General features: G+C 50.9%; 1 protein-coding gene and 1 long non-coding RNA gene across 3 annotated transcripts in view; one reads left to right on the top strand and one right to left on the bottom strand.

The window, feature by feature from the left end:
- GNG7 (G protein subunit gamma 7) overlaps positions 1–19,422 on the bottom strand; it is a 137,196-nt gene that overhangs the window by 76,659 nt on the left and 41,115 nt on the right. For both annotated transcript variants that reach the window (XM_020895395.2, XM_020895396.2), the window contains exon 2: positions 17,234–17,295. The gene's annotated coding sequence lies outside the window, so the exon portion shown is untranslated. The remainder of the gene's footprint in view (positions 1–17,233; positions 17,296–19,422) is intronic.
- On the top strand, positions 11,379–12,164 carry LOC110138380 (uncharacterized). Its single transcript, XR_002314193.2, has 2 exons — positions 11,379–11,574; positions 11,853–12,164. It is a non-coding gene; the product is annotated as an uncharacterized lncRNA (long non-coding RNA).

Raw genomic sequence — 19,422 nt, 5'->3', positions numbered from 1 at the left:
CTAAGCCTGCACACCGCTAGAGAGTAGACCACACCACACTGGAGATCCCGAGTGCGGGAACTAAGAGTGAATGCAGCCAAATAAATAAATAAATATTTTTTAAAAAGCAGGAGACCAGCCTAGACAGAAGGCCGTTCTCTAGGACATTTGGCTGTCACGCCTCAGGACTGTCCACAGTCTGCCCACCACTTCCCAGCTCCCTCCTCCTCGGCGCCTGCCTTCTCCCCACCTCTAGGGGTAGGCGTGGACGTGGCCTCCTAGCGAGACCTCCCTGGACCCTGGGCTCTCCTCTCTCTGCTCGGCCCTACCCGGCACCTCTCCTCTTGTCCTTGTTCGCTTGGGTGTCCGGGCCAGCGCTGTCCTCAGAGGGTGGGGCTTCATTCTTGGACTCACCACTGGGTCCAGCACCTACAATCGCCCTTGGCCTGTGCTGGGTACCAGGGCACTATTCTGACCCCCTGCCTGACCCACCACTCACTCCCCAGCCGCCCAGCTTCTCCAGCCACTTTCCCCGATGTTGGCCTCACCCTCCTCTAAATGTGGCCAGAGCCCTCTGGACCACACAGTTGTTTTGTTCTGTCCTGTTTTTCTTTCAACAAACACGTACTTTGAAATAAGCTGGCGTTTACAGAGAAGTTGCAAAGACAGGAGAGAGGGTGCCGTCTGTCCTTCCCAGACCACTCTTCCCTGGGGCGTGTCTGTCACAGCTGGGACAGTGACACTGCATCCAGATTTCACTAGCTCCCCCACCCACCGTGTCCTTTTCCTGCCCCAGGATCCCACAGTTGGTTCAGTCATCACATGTCCTTAGTCAACTCTAGGTCATAACAGCCTCTTGGTTTTCCTCACCATCTTCTCACTAATTCTCTGTTTGTTTTGAAGAAAAAAAAAAAGTTACTTTCCATTTAAAAATGCCATTTAGGGTTTATTATTTTAAAATGAATTAGTAAATATTTAAAAATTTTCTCAGTTTTAATTTTGAATCTGGCAACTTTTGATAAATATAACCCAAAATTAAAAAAAAAAAATCTCTTTGGGGAATTCCCTTGTGGTCCAGTGGTTAGGACTTGGTGCTTTCAATGCTGAGGGCCAGGGTTCAATCACTGGTCAGGGAACTAAAATCCCCAAAGCCATGCAGTGCAGCCAAAAATAAAATAATATTTCTTAATTAAAATAAAAAACACAGAAAGTCCTTGGAACCTGCAGGATCAAAACGTTGGAGAACTTCCATCCTAAAGCAGGGTTGGCAAGCTCTGGCCTGAGGGCCACATGTGTGGCCCTCTGCTTGCTTTTTGTAAATAAAGCTTTACTGGCACATGGCAACACCCGTTCCTGCAGGTGTTGTCTCTGGTGTTTTCAGGATATAAGGGCAGAGCTGAGTAGCTACAGCAGAGACACCTTCACTTGCAACAAGAGAATATTTAGTGTCTGGCCCTTTACAGAAGGTTTGCTACCGTTGATCTACATTATAGCAAATTTGGGGCAAGTGCTTGTTTAAAATCAGGCCAAAACCTTATCAGGGTGTGGGGCCCCCAGAAACATCAAATACCATCAAAATGTCTACCACATAATCGAAAGCAAACCCCACCATGAACTATCCCTCAGCCATGAGAAGGAGGGAAGCCCTGACACTCACTGCCATGTGGGGGGATGCTGAGAAAAGTGAGAGAAGCAGACACAGGACACACAGGGTGTGACTCCACTGATGGGAACCGTGAGGAACAGCCCGACTCACAGACACAGAGAGTGGGTTCCTGGTTGTCACGGGCTGCGGGGGGGGGGAGGGGTGACTGCTGATGGGGATATGGCTCCTTTTTGGGGGATGGAATGTTCTGGAATTAGCTAATGGTGGTTGTTGCACAACTAGGCATGAAAACACACTGAATTGTACACTTTAAAGGATGAATTTTCTGGTGTGTGAACTACATCTCAATAAAAGAAAAAGAGTCCTGTGCTCCGGCTGCAGGACACTGTCCTGTTCCATCTCCTACACACCTGGTCTCCTCACCACTGCCTCACCTTGCAATGCCCCCTCAGACACAGTAACAGCCTCACCCTTCCCCCCACTACACCCCAGGGCAGGGCCTGTGGCACCCCAAGGGGTGGCTCACACTGCAAGATCAACACAGTATAAAGAAGGCGGGAAAGTCAAAGCCGTTTCCCCTCGAAACAAACTGCAAGGTCTCAGGCAAGAATACAACATTTTTAAGCAACTACAGGCAGAAGAGATTTCAAGGCAATGTTCCAGCAGTGGGTGGGATCCTGGGACCACAGTGCCAGCCTCACAGGGGGACCCCTGGGTGTCCTCACGCCACCATCACCCCTGGCTGGGCAGCCAGTGGCATGCAAGGAGTGACCTCGCGGGGTGGAGGTGCTGGCTCCAGTCGAGGCTGTCCCGTGACCTTGGGTAACCTCCTCCAGCCCTGGTTTACAGAGGCGCGAAGGCTCCCTCACTGGCAGCACACTCCAAGGGCGGAGATTATATCTTGACTAAGTGACTTGCTCAGGGCTGCTGCCAACAGGGGCCCCATCCACAGTGTTTTTATTTGCTGCAGGCTCCCCATACCCATGACCACCCACCCTGAGTCTCTTACTGAGTTCAACTCTGAGCTCTTACTGAGCTCCCCCGTAGTAGGTTGAGCAGTTCCCCCAAAATTCTTGTCCGCCCAGAACCTCAGATGGTGACCGCTTTGAACTGAGTTGTGTTTCTCAAATTCCTGTGTGGAAGCCCTGACGCCTAGGACCCTGTGACTGTATTTGGAGCTGTTGTTTTAGTTGCTAAGTCATCTTTGACTCTTTGCGACCCCATGGACTGTAGCCTGCCAGGCTCCTCTGTCTATGGGATTCTCCAGGCAAGAATACTGGAGCGGGTTGCCATTTCCTTCTCCAAGCGATATTCCTGACCCGTGAATCAAACCTGCATCTCCTGCATTGGCAGGCAGATTCTTTACCACCAAGCCACCTGGGAAGCCCCTGTATTTGGAGATGGATCTTTAAAGAGGAGATTAAGGTAAAATGAGGTCCTAACGGTGGCCCCAGAGCCAGTGGAACAAGGGTCCTTATCAGAAAGATTAGGGACTTCCCTGGTGGTCCAGTGGTTAAGACATTACCCTTCAAGGCAGAGGGTGAGAGTTTGATCCCTGGTTGGGGAACTAAGATCCCACATGTCTCTGGGCCAAAAAAACACAACATAAAACAGAAGATAATAATATTTCATGTTACATAAAATATTTTAACAGATTCAATAAAGCCTTTTAAAATGGTCCACACCAAAAAAAAAAAAAAATCTTAAAAAAAAAAAGATTAGGACACAGGTACACACAGATGGGAAACCACACGAGGACTTAGGGAGAAGGTGGCCATCCTCACACCAGAAAGAGAGGCCTCAGAGGGAGCCAGCCTGTAGACACCTTGATCCAGGATGTCCAGCCCCCAGCACTGGGAGGGAATAACTACCCATTGTTCAAGGCCCCGACCTGTAGTATCAGGTTGTGGTAGTTTGAGCAGACTAGTCCAGAGACCTCACTTGGAAATAAGATCTTTGCAGATGTCACTAGCTAAAGAGAGATGAGGTCACTCTGGGATAAGGTGGGCCCTACTAAGGGAGGACAGACAGGGCTTCCCTGGTGGTCCAGTGGTTAAGAATATGCCTTCCAATGCAGGGGGACACGGATTCGATCCCTGGTCTGGGACTAAGAGCCCACATGTCACAGAGCAATTAAGCCCTCGAGCCACAACTAGAATCCAAGAGCCTCAATGAAAAACCCCACATGACTCAATGAAGATCTCCCGTGCCACAGCTAAGATCTGAGACAGCCAAATAAACAATTAAAAAAAAAAAAAAAAAAAAGGTGGGGTCCCAAACAGATAATTATACACCTGTGTTTACAGCAGCACAATTCACAACAGCCAAAAGACAGAAACAACCTAAGTGTCCATCAGCAAAGGCCGGATGAATAAATGTGGTCCCTCCACACTGTGGAAAATGATGCAGCCTTAAAGAGGAAGGAGATTCTGACACCTGCTACAACGCAGGTGGACCTTGAGAGCATAATGCTCAGAGAGAGAAGCCAGATACAGAAGGACACACACTGTCTGATCCCACTCACAGGAGGTCCCTGGAGGAGTCATATCCACAGAGACAGGAAGTAGATGGTGGGGCCAGGGGCTGGGGGAGGGGACGGGGAGTGAGTGTTTCATGGGGACAGAGTTTCAGTTTGGGAAGATGAGAAAGTTCTGGAGATGATGGTGGGGATGGTTGCATGACAGTGTGAATGTGCTTAACGCCATGAGCTGTGCACTTCGAAATGGTTAAGAGGGTGAATTTCATGGTATGGGATGGTATGGGTATTTCAACACACACACACACACACACACACACACACACACAGATATGAAGATGCTCCAAATGCTCACAAGAGCCCATGTGCATCCCAGTTGTGCATGTGGAGCCAAGCAGCCTGTGAGTAAACACGGCAGTCCTGGTGGTCTCACAACACAGGTGGCCGTCCCCAGGTGGCACTTCTGCCATTCCCCCCAGCCCCCAGGAGGTGGCTGACATCTCAGTCCTAAAGGAAGGGAGCAGGGACTGGTTCCCCGAGAATTCTTGAGGATTGCCAAGGATGGAGCGGAGGGCAGGCGGGTGGGAGGGGGCCCGGCACTTCAGCTCTCACTCCCAGCTCCCAGGCTGTTTACTGAGCTTGTACGTGTCCACTACACAGGCCAGGCAGTTCCTGCCCCGAGATCAGGAAAACAAGGTCAGCTCAGGACAGGGAAGCACCGCCCTGGCGGCTGTCCTTCCTGGTGGAGATGGGGCCAGGACCTGTGGAGGGTAGAAGCCTGCTGGTCACCTCCCGGAGGCGCGGGCTCTGGGCCAGGAGCATATCCTTTCCCCACTGCTCCCTGGCTTCCTTCTCGCCCTCGGTCAGGGCTTACCACCAATCTGCTGAAGGGCCTGGGGTCCCTCACTCACACCCAGCTTTCCATGGATACCAGAGAGGCCCGATGACCCCTGATGTCTTCAGGAAGAACGAAGTCAGAGCCCAGAGAGTGGAGGCATGCGGGGCTCGGGTGGGAGACCCCAGGACAGCGGAGTGACAGGACACACTTCCCATCCTCCCAGGGCCCTCACTGCACCGCCTGAGGACATGGGCTACAGAGCTGATGCCCTCACCCCTCCGGCAGCAGCCCTGGGTGAATTTTAACGAAGGGAAACTGAGGGTGGGAGCAGAGGCCTGCCTGACCAGGGGTCTTGGAGCTGGGACGTGCTGCATCCCAGGTCTGGCTCCAGCACTCACCCCACCCCCAAGCGTTGTAGAAGTGGCCCTGAAGCTCCCTAGGCCTCTGCCCACCGCTGCTGATGGTGACCAGGGCCCGTCACCTTCTCTGTGCCTCGGTGTCCTAATCCAGAAAACAAGGAGGTCAATTGATTGTTGCCATGGGCAGGGCTGAAACCCTCCTTGGCTCCCTACTGCCCTCAGAATAAAGGGGTCTCACCTGAGGCCTCCTTGCTCCCCCTCACCTTGCATCCCTGCCCACCATCCTGGAACCAGGATGGTTCTTGGCACACACCACTCCCACCACCTGGAGAGTCTTTCCCACGCTGATCCACTCCAGAGCATTGTCAATTTCAACTCAGATGTCACTTCTTCCAGGAAGGCCTCCCTGCTTCAAGCCCCAGAGGGAGCACTTGCTATTGTCCTCAGGCAGTGCTGTCACCATCAGCTCACTTGGCCAGGGTCCCTTTGATTATTATTATTATCAGGTAATACATGTGTGCATGTATGCTAAGTCGCTTCAGTCATGTCCTCCTCTCTGCGACCCTCTGGACTGTAGCCCCCCAGGCCCCTCTGTCCGTGGGACTGTCCAGGCGAGAATCCTGGAGTGGGTGCTGCCCCCTCCTCCAGGGGATCTTCCCGACCCAGGGGCTGAACCAGCGTCTCCTGCATCTCCTGCACTACAGGCAGATTCTCTACCCACTGAGCTACCAGGGAAGCCCCTCAACCAGGGTTTCGACTAGGGTGAGTCTGTCAGCCAGGGTACACTAGGCTGTGTCTGGGGACATCTGTGGTTGTCAGGACTGGGGGTTCCTGGCATTGGTGGAGTGAGGGCTTAGAGTGGGGGAACCCCTCACAGCTCCCAGGATGGTCCCTGCACTGCCAAGGGGACCTGCCAGCCTTGCCCCTCAGCCCCGGGACAAGGGAGATCTGGTTGCCGGTTTGCCAGGGCTGTGTGTGGGTGTGGCTGCCTCTCTTACCACCTACTCTGCAAACCCATCCTCAGCCTGCAGCCCCAGCTTGCACCGAGGAACCCAGAGCTTGCAGCCCGGTTCTCTGGGCCTCCGGGGTGCCTGGCTTTGTGACTCCCGTGGGCAGAGGGCTCTGGCTCGCCTCTTGCCTCTCATCTGGCCAGAACTGTGACTCAGCGGGATGTTAGTCAGATAGCTGGGGACAGCACGTCCCATTCCAGGAGGCTCAGGAGCTCAGACCTCGGTGCGGCCGCTGACTCAGCCGGGAGCCCGCAGGGATCACCGCTCGGGATCGCTCCGGGTAGGCTGAGTACGCTCTCTGCCGTGTCACCCACCCTGCTCACAGGCTCACCTCTCTGCGCAGGAGCTCAGGTGAGGATTCCTCCCCCGGCCTCCTTCTTCCCTTCTTCCACTCACTCCCTAAACATCTGGCTGGGCAGTTGGGCAAGATCCCTGACCTGGAGGAGCCTAAGGTCCAGCCTGGGTGCCACACGCAGCTGATCTGATCGTCACAGAGCAGTTACTGAGGGGCCCTGGGCAGATTACTCAGCTTCTCTGTACTCCCAGTTTCTCCTCTGTGACGTGGAGATAGCCGTCTCTAAGTGGCAGGACTGCGGCGAGTTCCAGAACAAGCGTGTGGGAAGGCAGCACGGTAGGTGCATCAGTCAGCTGCTGCTGCATGACAAGTCGCACCAACACAGGCTCCAAAACAACACCCTTTGTTGTCTCCCGGTCACTCTGTTAGAAAATGGGGATGTGGTTTCACTGGGCCCTCAGCTTGGAGTCTCAAAAGCCCAACACCCAGGGACTGGCTGGGCTGAGTCCTTATCTGGGATGCAGGGCCCCCTTCCAAGCTCGACAGGGGGTTGGTGGAATGCCCTGCTCTGCAGTGTAGGGACTGAGGTGCTGTTTTCCCCCTGGCTGTCGGGTGGGGGGTGCTCTCAGCTCCCAGCTGCGTGGCCTTCTCCCCGGGCAGCACACACACAACGTGGCTGTTTGCCTTTTTCAAAGTCAGCAGGAGTGTCTGCTGCTGCTCTGATCTCTCTCTCCCTCTCTGTTTATTGTAGTAAAAAGCAATTTACCATTTTAACCATTTCTAAGTGCACAGCTCCGTGGCCTTAAGCACATTCACATTGTTGCGTGACTGTCTGGACCACCATCCAGAACTTTCTCATCTTCCCAAACAGAAACTCTGTCCCCATGAAACACTAACTCCCCGCCCCTTCCTCCAGCCCCTGGCCCCACCATCTACTTCCTGTCTGTGGATCTGACTCCTCTAAATACGTCTCTGGTCTCTTGTAAGGGTTCATCTGATTAGGTCAGGCCACCCACCACTGATCAGGGGTCTCTGTTATACCCGCAAACTCTCTTTGGCCACATCATGTGAGCCTAACTGTGGAGTGGGAACCCACCCAGAGTATGGACACAAGGGGGTGGGGATCTAGAGCACCATCTTGGAATTCCCCCTCCCTCAGACGTGAGGGGTGCTGCTACTGAACAGGCTCCTGGGAGTAAGACGCACACAATGCCCCCCCGCCCCACCCCCAGAACACCGACCGACCATGCGGGGCACAGAGAAGACAGCAGAGACCTCTGGGGAAGTTGAGGAGGCTTTGACTCCAACATGGGGATGTCTCAGCAGCCTCGTCTCCTGGGGTGCCCTGCAGGTGGGGGTGTGTCTGGATTTGAACCTGAGTCTTTGGTGCTGGGAGCCCCCACAAACTGGCAGAATCCCCCCAAGAGAATAAACCCACCTGCAGGGCTGGCTGCCTGACGAGGTAGCAGACAAGATGCACGGAGCTAGGCCTGCACCGCAAGCCTGGGACACAATGCCATTCACGGTTAGATGTTCGTGTCCATTTTTCTCCGTGCCCCCCCCCCAAGGATGGAAGAACTCTCCATTCTGCAAATGGGTGACGGTCCTCCATGCCCACAGATTTAACAGAGGGCAGGGGCCTGCACACACACCAACTTCCTATCGTACTTTAGTTACAAGATGAGGCCACGGGGGGGAGTTGGGGAAAGGGTGCATGCAATCACTCTGCATGGTTTTTGCAACTTCTATGAACCTGGAATTGGGCTTCCCAGCTGGTTCAGTGGTAAAGAATCCACCTGCCAATGCAGGAGACACAGGAGATGCCAGTTCAATCCCTGGGTTGGGAAGATCCCCTGGAGAAGGAATTGGCAACCCACTCCAGTATTCTTGCCTGGAGAACCCCATGGACAGAGGAGCCTGGCAGGCTACCGTCCTTTGGGTGGCAAATAGTTAGACATGACTGAGCATGCATGCATGAATCTGGAACTATTTCAAATTATAGCCTTTCTTAAAAAAAAAAAAAAAAACAGTGAGGGGACTTTCCTGGTGGTTCAGTGGTTAGGATGACAAGCTTCTACTGCAAGGGGTTCAGATTTGATTGCTGGTTGGGGAACCAAGACCCTACAAGCCAAGTGGTGCAGCAGAAAAAAACAAAAAACAAAACCAAATGAAACCTTAGGTATGTCTAGGTGTGACTGAGACAAACAAGGCATGCCTTCTCCAACCACTGCCATTCCACCCAACACTGACCTGCCTGCGGTGCCGCCAGCAAGGAGCAGGAGGGTACAAAGGCCCCCTGAGAGCCCTGGTGCCAGCTGCAGGTGCCTGCATCTGCAGTGACCAGGCCCCCTGCTGCCCCTTGGTGGCCAGAAGGAGTCTAAGTCTCCAAACCCTTGGCTCCTGGTGGACCAAGCCCCAGGGGTTGGCAGGACTATGAAGGTGATAAGATGCCATTCCCCTGATTAGGTGATTTCCTGCAGAGGAAGGAATTCGAGGGTGTAATTAAAGTCCCAAGTTAGAGACCACCCTTGTGGTCCAGTGATTAGAATCTGCATGGGGTGTGGGTTCAATCTCTGGTCAGGGGACTAAGATCCCACCTGCAGTGTGGTGCAACCAATAAATAAATATAAGTATCTTTGATATTAATTTCTCATTTTGATATTAATTTCTCATTTAAATGCTTTCTTCTCTGTAATCATCCTCTGTGGTTTTTCAGTCTTCTAACTTTAAGGAGGCTTTCAATGGCTAAGTCAAAGATCGCTCTGGGTAACATTACATTACACTTGAAAATATGGGGGTTATTTTCAAATATCTTTTGATACTGATCTCTAATATAATTCCACAGTGATAAGAGAATAGGCTCTGTATCATTTCAGTACCTTTAGATCATGAAATTTTTGCACCTTGTTTTATTTCCCCAGATATGTCCCAGTGTCTCTTAGTTTATAATCTCTGGGACCTTGAATAGAATTTGTATCCTACAGTTGTGAAAATTGTATGAATCTTAATTATGTTGAATTGGTTCATTGTGCTTTTGAGGTCTACTGTATCCTTCTACTTCTCTGTATATTCATTCTATTCCTTTTTGAGAGTTTGATATTGAAACTCCAACTAAAAACTTATCTACTTAAAAAATAATTATCATATACAGTGGAACTTATATGTAACCTTGTTCTATATTCTCAAAGTCTCCTATAAATGTGTTATCACAACTTCATAATTTAAAAAACAAAAAAAGAAAGAGACAAAATCAAATTAAATAAATTCCCAAGTTAGTTGACTTTTGAGTTAATCAAAAGGATGCATGGGTGGGCCTGACCCAATCAGGTGAGTCCTCCCTCCCTAGGGCAGGGCCCTTCTGCAGTGACTGGAGGGATGAGGGGCCCCCTGGAGGAGATCATGCAGCCAGGGTAGGACCTGGTGGCAGCCTCCAAGAGCTGAGAGCAGTCCCTAGTGGGCTGCTAAGACCTGGGCCTGACAACTGAAAGGAACCAAACCCTACCAATGGCCTGAGCACACTGGGAAATGGATTCTTCCCCAGCTGAGCCTCAGGAGAGAACTCAGTCTGGGCCAGGCCCAGTAAGACTGTGAGCAGAGGCCTCAGCCACACGTCTGCCTGGAGAGACAGGGGAGGTATAAGGTGCCGAGTCTGTGGTCGCTTATGACATAGCACTAGCTAGCCAGCACACTCCTCATGTGATGGCAGAGCAGAGAGCCTGGGGTTTCACAATCACTGTCACATTTAGTTACATGCAGGGGATGCTCCACTGGCTCAAGAAATTCTAAGAGCTTTGGCAGCTGGGAGATAGTAACCATGGCTAAAGTTCAAAATATGTATTTAATGTTAATATAAGTCCCAAGACCATATTCCCCAAAGGCTCCACCTTCAATTCCCACCACACTCGGGAGTAAGTAGGTTTTAACATTTGAATTTGGGGGAATACCAGTGGCAATAAGAAACAAGCTCCTGATACCCCAGGTCCCTGAATTTGGGATGCCTGTTGAAGCCACCACCCCACCCTCAGCCCCCCAGAGCCCTCCCCCTGCCCCCAACTTCTGAGCTCATCCCAGCCTGGCCCTCCCCAGGTCATGCCTCAGTCCTCCGTTACACATGCCCACCGTGTACACTGTACTGGGAGCTTCTGCAGCCAGACACACATGCTTTAGCCAGCTGGGCCTGGCACACAGGTGTCTGCTGACTCAACATACAAAGTTAGAGAGGAGGGAACAAAAGGAAGAACCACATCCTCAGTGTGCACCAGCTCAGGTGAATTCAGGTCTGTGCACTGTGGCAGGGGGTGGGAATGGGCCCTGAGTTGTAGGGGCTCCTTCTACCCACCACAAATGAGCCCCTCTTCAGCTTCCCCATGGCTCCCTATACCCCTGCCCCCACCTTACCATACGTGACTGTCACCCCATGTGTGTTCTGAGTCAAAGGAGGCCTTGAATCTGACTATTGATGACCGTGTGTGCATCATCCCTGCTCTGAGGGAGGCTGACCAGTCACGCCGTTGCCTAGCAACATGCCCGCCTGGGGATGCATGGGTCTCCAGACCTTGGCTGCTGCCTGGGCTGGGACAGTTCTCACTGCCCCACAGGTGGAAGCCTGGCTCTGCGGTATCAGATGGGAGCCTTTCTGGGCCTGGGTGTTCAAGTTGGTCCAATTAGGTGGCAGCACTAACCAGTGTGTGAGGGGATTCGCCCACAGCATGTGGAAGAATGGGGCCGGGGTGGGAGCCAGTGTGATAAAATACATGGAGCACAAAAAGAGTGATGCTGGTTCATCCTGGGAGCAAGAATCTTGGGGAGTGGGGATCCCACTCCCCACTCCCCACTCCAGCTGGGCGCTGCTGACACGGGCTGGGACATTGTGGGGTCATCCTGAGCACTGTGGGGGGTGGAGCACACCCCTAGGCCCCCCACCCACTGTATGCCAGGACCCCCTCCAGTCATGACAACCACAGACATCCCCAGACATTGCCCAGTGTTCCTTGGGGGCAGGATCACAAGGGTGAGACCCTTCTGGAGGGGGTCGATGTCACGTCTGAGCAGCCCCCTGCTGCCATGGGAAGCACCCTGGGGCCTGCTCTCCCCAAGATTCCAGAATCAAAGCCATGGGCTACTGGGGTGGGGGTGGCTCTGGGTCCTGTGTGCTGTCGGGGGGGGGGGGGGCGCCCTTGGTGGGTTTCTGGGCGGGGACCCAGTAATTACTTATGTATCGTGAGGCTGCGGCAGCAGCCATGACCTTCTGCAAGAACGTTTTAAGGTTTCAACTGTCTATCTTGGCAGCTCTTTCAGGAGAACAGCTTGTCCGCGGAGAGAACTGATAATTGTGGGCATTTCAACACACATCTGAAGCAGGGGACCAACCAGGAGAAAGAAACAGTCTCTGACGTGGCACGCCGGGTTGGAGTTTGTCCCTCACACGAGGGCCACCCTCTCGAGATAAAAGATCCGGGAGGCGCTTTCAGCTGAAATGTTCACAAACTCCCAGAGAACAGGGGCTATCAGGAAAACACCGGCTGCTGGGAGGTCACTGAGCTCTGCCTCAGGAGGGAGGGCTGGTGAAAAGCTGGAAAAATCGTTCTCAGCTAAGAATCATCACCCGGCCTGTGCAAAATACACTCATTTCCATCTGAGCTCCCTTTCAGGAGCTCAGTGGCCGCTGGGGACGCGTGGCTACCCTATTGGAAAGCCCAACTCTGGCTAAAAGGGCAGTGGCACCTCCATAAGGAAAGCCAGTGCCATGAAGGCCCATGCGCTCAGCCCTTCCACGGGCGGGAGCCAACTGGCTATGGTCCCAGCCCCCCACCCTTTCCCCCCCACCCCCCACCGCCCCTCTGCCAGAGCTTCCAAACTTATGGGAAAATCCATCTGGTTTCGGGCGGGGGCACCCACATCCAGAGACACTATGAGAGCAACTGGTGAGGCAGGGGGCCTGCCTCCATGGGACACTGGGTGATGTCTGGGAACATCTGTGTGGGGTCAGTTGTCAAAACTGAGGGCTCCTGGCGTCATGGGGATGGGGGCCTGGAGGCTGCTCCACCCTCCCCCACAGTGCCCAGGATGCCCACTGCACCCCACAGGGTGACCCGGCCCGATGTCAGCAGTGTTGGAGGGGGAAGACTCCGAATGGGTCCACAATTCTCACTAGAACACCCACCCTGCACACTGGCATCCCCTGGAGCCTGGCCTGGCAGACACTTGGAAACCCTTGCCGAGGGGATGGAGAACATTTTGGAGAGGGTCACCGCATCTGGCCAGGCCGAGCAGTCACTGCCCAGGTGACACACACCTGAGGGTGCCTTGGGAGACACTGGGCAGATTTCACAGCCAGGAGACCCGAGGGGTCTTTGAGGGTCTCTGGCGTTTAGGTGAGTTCCAAAGGAGGTGCTTCGAGAGACCGGCCTGGGGAGAACCCCCCCCAACCTTGCTCCTGCCTGGGGATCAGAGCCACCGGCTGCTTCCAGGCGACAGAGGCGGCAGTCCCAGAAGCAATATCCAGTTGTCCCAGCAGGGATGCGCACCCCCACCCTCTGGCCTTCGTTCTCTGGTACCAACTCTGCTCCAGCCATTGAGGTGCGCCAGGACCAGGAAAGTTGGGGGGTGCAGGGATCCTGAGCGCTCCAAGGTCAGAGTCTGTGCTTTCTACCTTCCTCTTACATCCAATGAACTCACAGAGGCTCCAGGTCTGTGAAGTGGAAGCCCCTAGGAAAGAGTGACGGTAGACTCTGGGTGCTGAACCAGAATGTCCTGGAACATGTAGACAGGGGTCACAGGGCTCCACGAGGGCCGAGGGGTTGACTGAAGAAGCTGGGTACTCACTTGGACCCCTGCACCCTCTTCACATCTATCCCTGCTAGTTGCGCTGGAGACCTCATGGACCTTCACTGCCCCCTAGTGGCCACCACTGGGAATCCCAGCACTCTGGGGATTGCCCCAGCCCCAGACCCCTCCTCTGGAGCCCCACCCAGACTCCAGGTCCCACTTTTAGCCCTGGCGTCTGCAGACATTCAGCACAGTGGATCAAGGTGCTGTCACCAGGATGGACAGTGTGGCCCTTGCTCGGCGACACTCCATCTCCCTGGACAAGCTCAGAAATGGGAGAGTCCACTGTCTGTACCCCCTGTACTGTAGGGACCTCAGATGTGAGGGGACTGGCAAACAGGAAGTGCTCCTAGTGACTATGAAACTAACAAGCAATCAGGAAAAACCTTGATTCCCCCCACTTGTAGGAGAGCAGGATCCCTTGGAACAGAGAACCACTGCAAGGCTAGCCACATGTACCAGCTCAGGAGTATTTTCTGTCTCTCCCAGCAGTGTCCACCGGGCACTGATGACCTGGCAGCTGGTCACCCTTGGCCATTGTGGGCACTGTGGTGTGTGGAGCAACATTCCTGGCCCCACCTCCTCATTGCCAGGAGCATCCCCCCAGTGTGACAACCTCAGATGTCCCCCAACAGGGATCTGTGTCCCCTGAGAGGGGAGCCAGCAGTCAGAATCACCACCCCCCATAGGTGAGAACTCCTAGCACAGCTGAATTTTAAAAGGCTCAAGGACTGAAGTGCAGAATATGCCATCCAAAACAAAATGCAGGTGGATTGTGTTTTTATAATCTTAATGTGTTAGAAGACAACAAAAAATAAAGAAGACAGGTCTTTGAAAGTTTCAGATCCCTGATGACAAAATGCACTGTGAGCAAAGTGTGGAAACATGCTCCAAAAAACACTTGTAGTGGATTGTGTCCAGACAGAGAAATAGGGAGAATTTAAACATCACCAGGGTTTCCCTGGTGGCTCAGTTGGTAAAGAATCCTCCTGCAATGAGAGACCTGGGTTTGATTCCTGGGTTGAGAAGATCCCCTGGAGGAGGGCATAGCAAGCCACTCCAGTATTCTTGCCTGGAGAATCCCCATGAGAAGCCTGGTGGGCTGCAGTCCATGGGGTCACAAAGAGCTAGACACAACTTAGTGATTAAACACAGCACAGGACAGAAACTCTAACAGAAAGGACGCATCAGGGCCATTCACCTTAGAGAAACAGCTGAGCTCATGAAAAGGAGGCCTGGACACAGCAACTAAAATGGTCCTGGCTTGTTGGCTTGGCCAGGACATAAAACTGCACTTGAGAGGGTGGTGAGACACATCCTGGGATGGAAAATGGTGCGTTTCTTTGTGGCTGAAGGTTAAAACAAAAATGAGAACACCCCAACTTAAAGTCAAAGGCAAGGCAAACTTACTTCCAGGAATTTACCCCAAACAACAACCAACCAGGGACGAAGAAAGTTTGCACAAGGACATCCATCCCAGAACATAGCAAAATTTAGAAAGAGAAAGAAAAGGAAAGCAATAAAAGAAAATGAACACCCTCCAGAAAAAGCCCACCAACAGACCAGCTAAACCAACTATAAAATTATTCTTAAAGAAATAAATTCTAATTCAAATAACAAGGTCTTGTGGCTTCCCTGGTGTCTCAGGAGTAAAGAAGCTGCCTTCCAATGCAGGGGACACGGGTTCGATCCCTGGTTTGGAGAGATCCCACATGCCTCAGAGCAACTAAGCCCATGCGCCACAACTACTGAGCTTGTGCCCTACAGCCCGGGATCTGCAACTACTGAAGCCCCGTGCCCTAGAGCCGTGCTCAGCAACAGGAGAAGCCTCCGCAACGAGGAACCTGTACATCGCAACTGGAGAATAGCCCCCACTCTCCACAACTAGAGAAAAACCCTCACAGCAACGAAGAGCCAGCACAGCCAAAAACAAACAAATAAAATCTTTAAAAAAGCAATCATGCCTTACAACTGCTAGTTATTAGAAAAAAAAATTTTTTTAATATCAAGGTCCTACTGTATAGCACAGGGAACTATATTCAATAAATATCCTGTGATAAATCATAATGGAGAACATGAAAAAAGAATGTGTATATATATATATATATTTATGTATAACTAAATCACTTTGCTGGACAGTAGAAATGAACATATTGTAAATCAACTACACCAGTAAATTTTAAAAAAGAAAGAAGTTATAATTTATCTATAACATGGAATGTTAAGCCATTGTCAGGAAAGAAGATGGAAATCTAGGTTTATGGATGAATGAAGATGCCCATCAAGGGAGATGAGTACATCAAAGAGAAAACCCTTCTTATTCAAAATCCCTTGAGTGAATGGAATTCGGAGAGGTTTGGGAGGATGCGCACTGAGGTGTGAGCAGTGGTCCCTGATGGGTGTGGGGTTTGGGGTGTCTTGTCTCTCCTTTGTCCATTCAGTTTCTTTTTACAGTTAGTTGGTCAGACATTAACACATTGGAGAAGGGTTGAGTGGGGCTTACTCATCAAACACACTGTGATGACACATACACTCTACGTGGCCTCGCCTGGCTCCAGGTGGTTCTCCAAACTCCCCTCCTGCTTGGCGACTTCGTGACACAGAGTTAACACTGAACCTGCATGGGACCTTCAAGGAGCATAAACAAGCCAGATGGACCACGGGGCTCCAATCTCAGTCCTGGTCTCTGTCTGTGGGGACAGCTTCCCTCCTGGGCTGAGATAAAATATATATCTTAGCTTCACTGAGGTTTGCTTTACGTGTCATACAATCGGCTGGTTGGCAGTACACAACTCGAAGATTCTTAGTTTACCAAGCTGCTTGATGCCCCAGCCCCACAGTTCTGGACCCTCCCCTCAGCACTGTAAGATGTGTCTGGCACCCAAATACAGTTCACCCCCATTCCCACCCCAGCCCCTGGCAAGCCCGAGCCACCTTTCTGTTCCAACAGACTTACATTTTGTGCTGACTTCATCTAAATGGAATTATACCATGTGCTGCCTTCTTGTCTAACATTTTTTATTTTACATACACACCCACTAGATAAAAATAAATGTTATAAAGACATCAGATCTCCCTCAAATTTATTGCTAAATGGAACACAACCTGAATCAAAGATCCATCAGAACTTTTGCTAGAAACCGGAAGTTGATTCTAAAGACAGCAGGTCCCCTCCAGACACTTAGAGTAAATGGACTGGGCAGGGCACTCCCGGATGCCACGGAGCCATCTCATTCATTCCCATGCTGTTTCCTCTTCCTACATCACAAAAGTCACTCAAAGTCATCTTGGGAATAAAACCGGAGACAAGCAAATGCGTAACAGTTGAGAGATCAGAACTGAGCTGTATTTTCCTCCTGACTTAATTCTTCCTGAGGCCTCTGGCACATTTCCCAACCTGCTGTCCCACCAGGGGAGCAATACGGTTCAGATATTTGTTCAGTCCCATGACCAAGCTCTGCTCTGAGTGAATGGCATTGATGGGTCACCCTCCACGCACATGGGAAACGGGATGAAGTGCCGCAGACCCTAATTAAGCCTCTCGAGGAGGAAGCTAAGAGCTGGGAAGCAGGTGCCACTGTGGGCATGTGCCCATCCTGGGTGCACTAGGACCTGACCTGCCAGCCCCATGTACCCCCGCTCCGGGAGCCGGGATGGAAGACATTCTCTGTGGCTCCCACATGCTCTTGGCAGGTGAGACAAACCCCCAGAAGTGAGCAAAGCTGGGAAGATGCAGGCGTGCATGGCCAGGACGCCTCTGAACTCATTCTGGCTCCAAACAGCCAACCAAACACCCGAGTGAACTCTAAACATAGAGAAAAGAAAAACCTCATGACACCAACCTGTGCTCGCTCAAGTCCTGGCTGTCTTCAGCAACGAGGTTCAGAAACCCAGTGTCTGCTCCCTGGAAGAAAAACGAACCATGTTAGCTGGGCTGATTTGGCCTGAACCGCCACATGGGGGTCAGCGGTACTATGATGAGATAGAAAAATCCTTCGGCTGGGGGTGCGGAGCATGGAAGGGCTGCCTTCTGGTCACTCTGTCAGACATCGGGGATGGTACAGACAGGATGCTTCAGAATGCAGAGAGATGAGAATAACAGGGCGACCTGCCAGGAAGGTTTGCTAGCGATCTGCAGTGGTATCCATGATGAAGTTTCCACGTGTTCCAAAACCGAACTGGATGAAAGGACTGGATGTTCATACAACCATTTATAGTTTATAGAAGATGTTCACCTGCATCATTGGACCCCCATGGTCTCCTGGGAGGAAGGCAAGAGGACTGAGTCAACTCCCTGCCTTGGGGTACTCAGCTCACCCACGTTTGCCTGAGGCATGTGACCAACTAAATGCAAGGTGGGGTCCTGAGGCAGAAAAAGGACATTAGGGAAAACAAGTGAAATCTGAATAAAGAGTGGATCGAGGTGGCGGAAATGTATCCATGTCCACCCGTTGGTTATCACAAACACACTATGCTTATGAATGACCCAGTCATTGGGAGAAATTAGGTGATGGGTAATTTTAAATGCCTCTGAAAATCTAAGTTATTCTAAAAAAATTTTTTTTAAACTTCAGTTTAAAAATTTAGGGAGGGACTTCCCTGATGGTCCAGTGGTTAGGACTTCAAGCTTCCACCACAGGGGGTATGGGTTCCATCCCTGGTTGAGGAAATAAGATCCCACAAGCTGTGTAGTGTGCCCCCAAAATAAATAAAGTTTTAAATACATAAAAATTTAGGGAACCCTCCTACACTGTTGGTGGAAATGTAAACTAGTACAACCACTATGGAGAACAGTGTGGAGATTTCTCAAACAACTAAAAATAGAGCTGCCACAGGATCCAGCACTCCCACTCCTGGGCATATATCTGGAGAAACTCTAGTTCAAAAAGTTTCATGCACCTCAATGTTCATAGCAGCAGCAGCTGTTTGCAATATCTAGGACATGGAAACAACTTAAAAATTCATCAATAGATAAACTGATATAGAAGATATGGTATATCTGATAAAGAACATAAGATATATATATATGTATATATATATATATATATATATATATATATACATACATACACACACACACACACACGAAGTGTTAGGCATGCAGTCATGTCTGACTCTCTGTGACCCCTTGGACTGTAGCCATGCTCCTCTATCCATGGAATTCTCCAGGCAAGGATATTGGGGTGGGTTGCCATTTCCTCCTCCAGGGGATCTTCCCCACCCAGGGGTTGAACCTGAGTCTCCCGAATTGCAGGCAGATTCTTTACCGTCTGAACCACCAGGGAAGCCCCAATATATATACATGCACAACCAAACACTACTAAGCCATAAAAAAGAATGAAATAATGCCATTTACAGCAACATGGATGGATCTAGAGATTATCATAGTAACTGAAGAATCATAAAGACAGAAAAAGACAAATACCATGATATCACTTATATGTGGAATCTAAAAAAATTATACAAATGAACTTATTTATAGAACACAAACAGACTCATAGACTTCAAAAACAAATTTTCGATTTGGGGAGGAGGGATAAATTCAGCTTGCAATTAACATATGCAGACTACTATATATAAAATAAATAATCAACAAGGACCTACTGTATATAGTACAGGGAACTCTACTCGGTACTCTGTAACAACCTATATGGGAAAAAAACTGAGATAGAATGGATACATGTATATGTATAACTGAACAACCTTGCTATACACTTGAAACTAACACAACATTGTACACCAACTATACCCCAATATAAAATAAAAATTAAATTTAAAAATGTAAATGCTATATTTTTTGTTGTTGTTTAGTCGCTGTTGTGTCTGACTCTTTGCAACGCCATGGACTGCAGCATGCCAGGCTTCCCTGTCTTTCACTATCTTCCAGAGCTTGCTTAAACTCATGTCCATTGAGTCAGTGATGCCAACCAACTATCTCATCTGTTGCCCCCTTCTCCTGCCCTCTATCTAACTGGTTGTCAATTAAAGGCCAGGATGGAGAACTGACGTCCCCACCATCACCTGCAGGTGG

Source organism: Odocoileus virginianus, chromosome 3 (genome assembly GCF_023699985.2).
Source record: "Odocoileus virginianus isolate 20LAN1187 ecotype Illinois chromosome 3, Ovbor_1.2, whole genome shotgun sequence".
In the NCBI taxonomy this organism is placed as follows: domain Eukaryota; kingdom Metazoa; phylum Chordata; class Mammalia; order Artiodactyla; family Cervidae; genus Odocoileus; species Odocoileus virginianus.
Note: the sequence above shows the minus strand (reverse complement) of the source record. Positions and strands in the feature narration are given on the sequence as shown.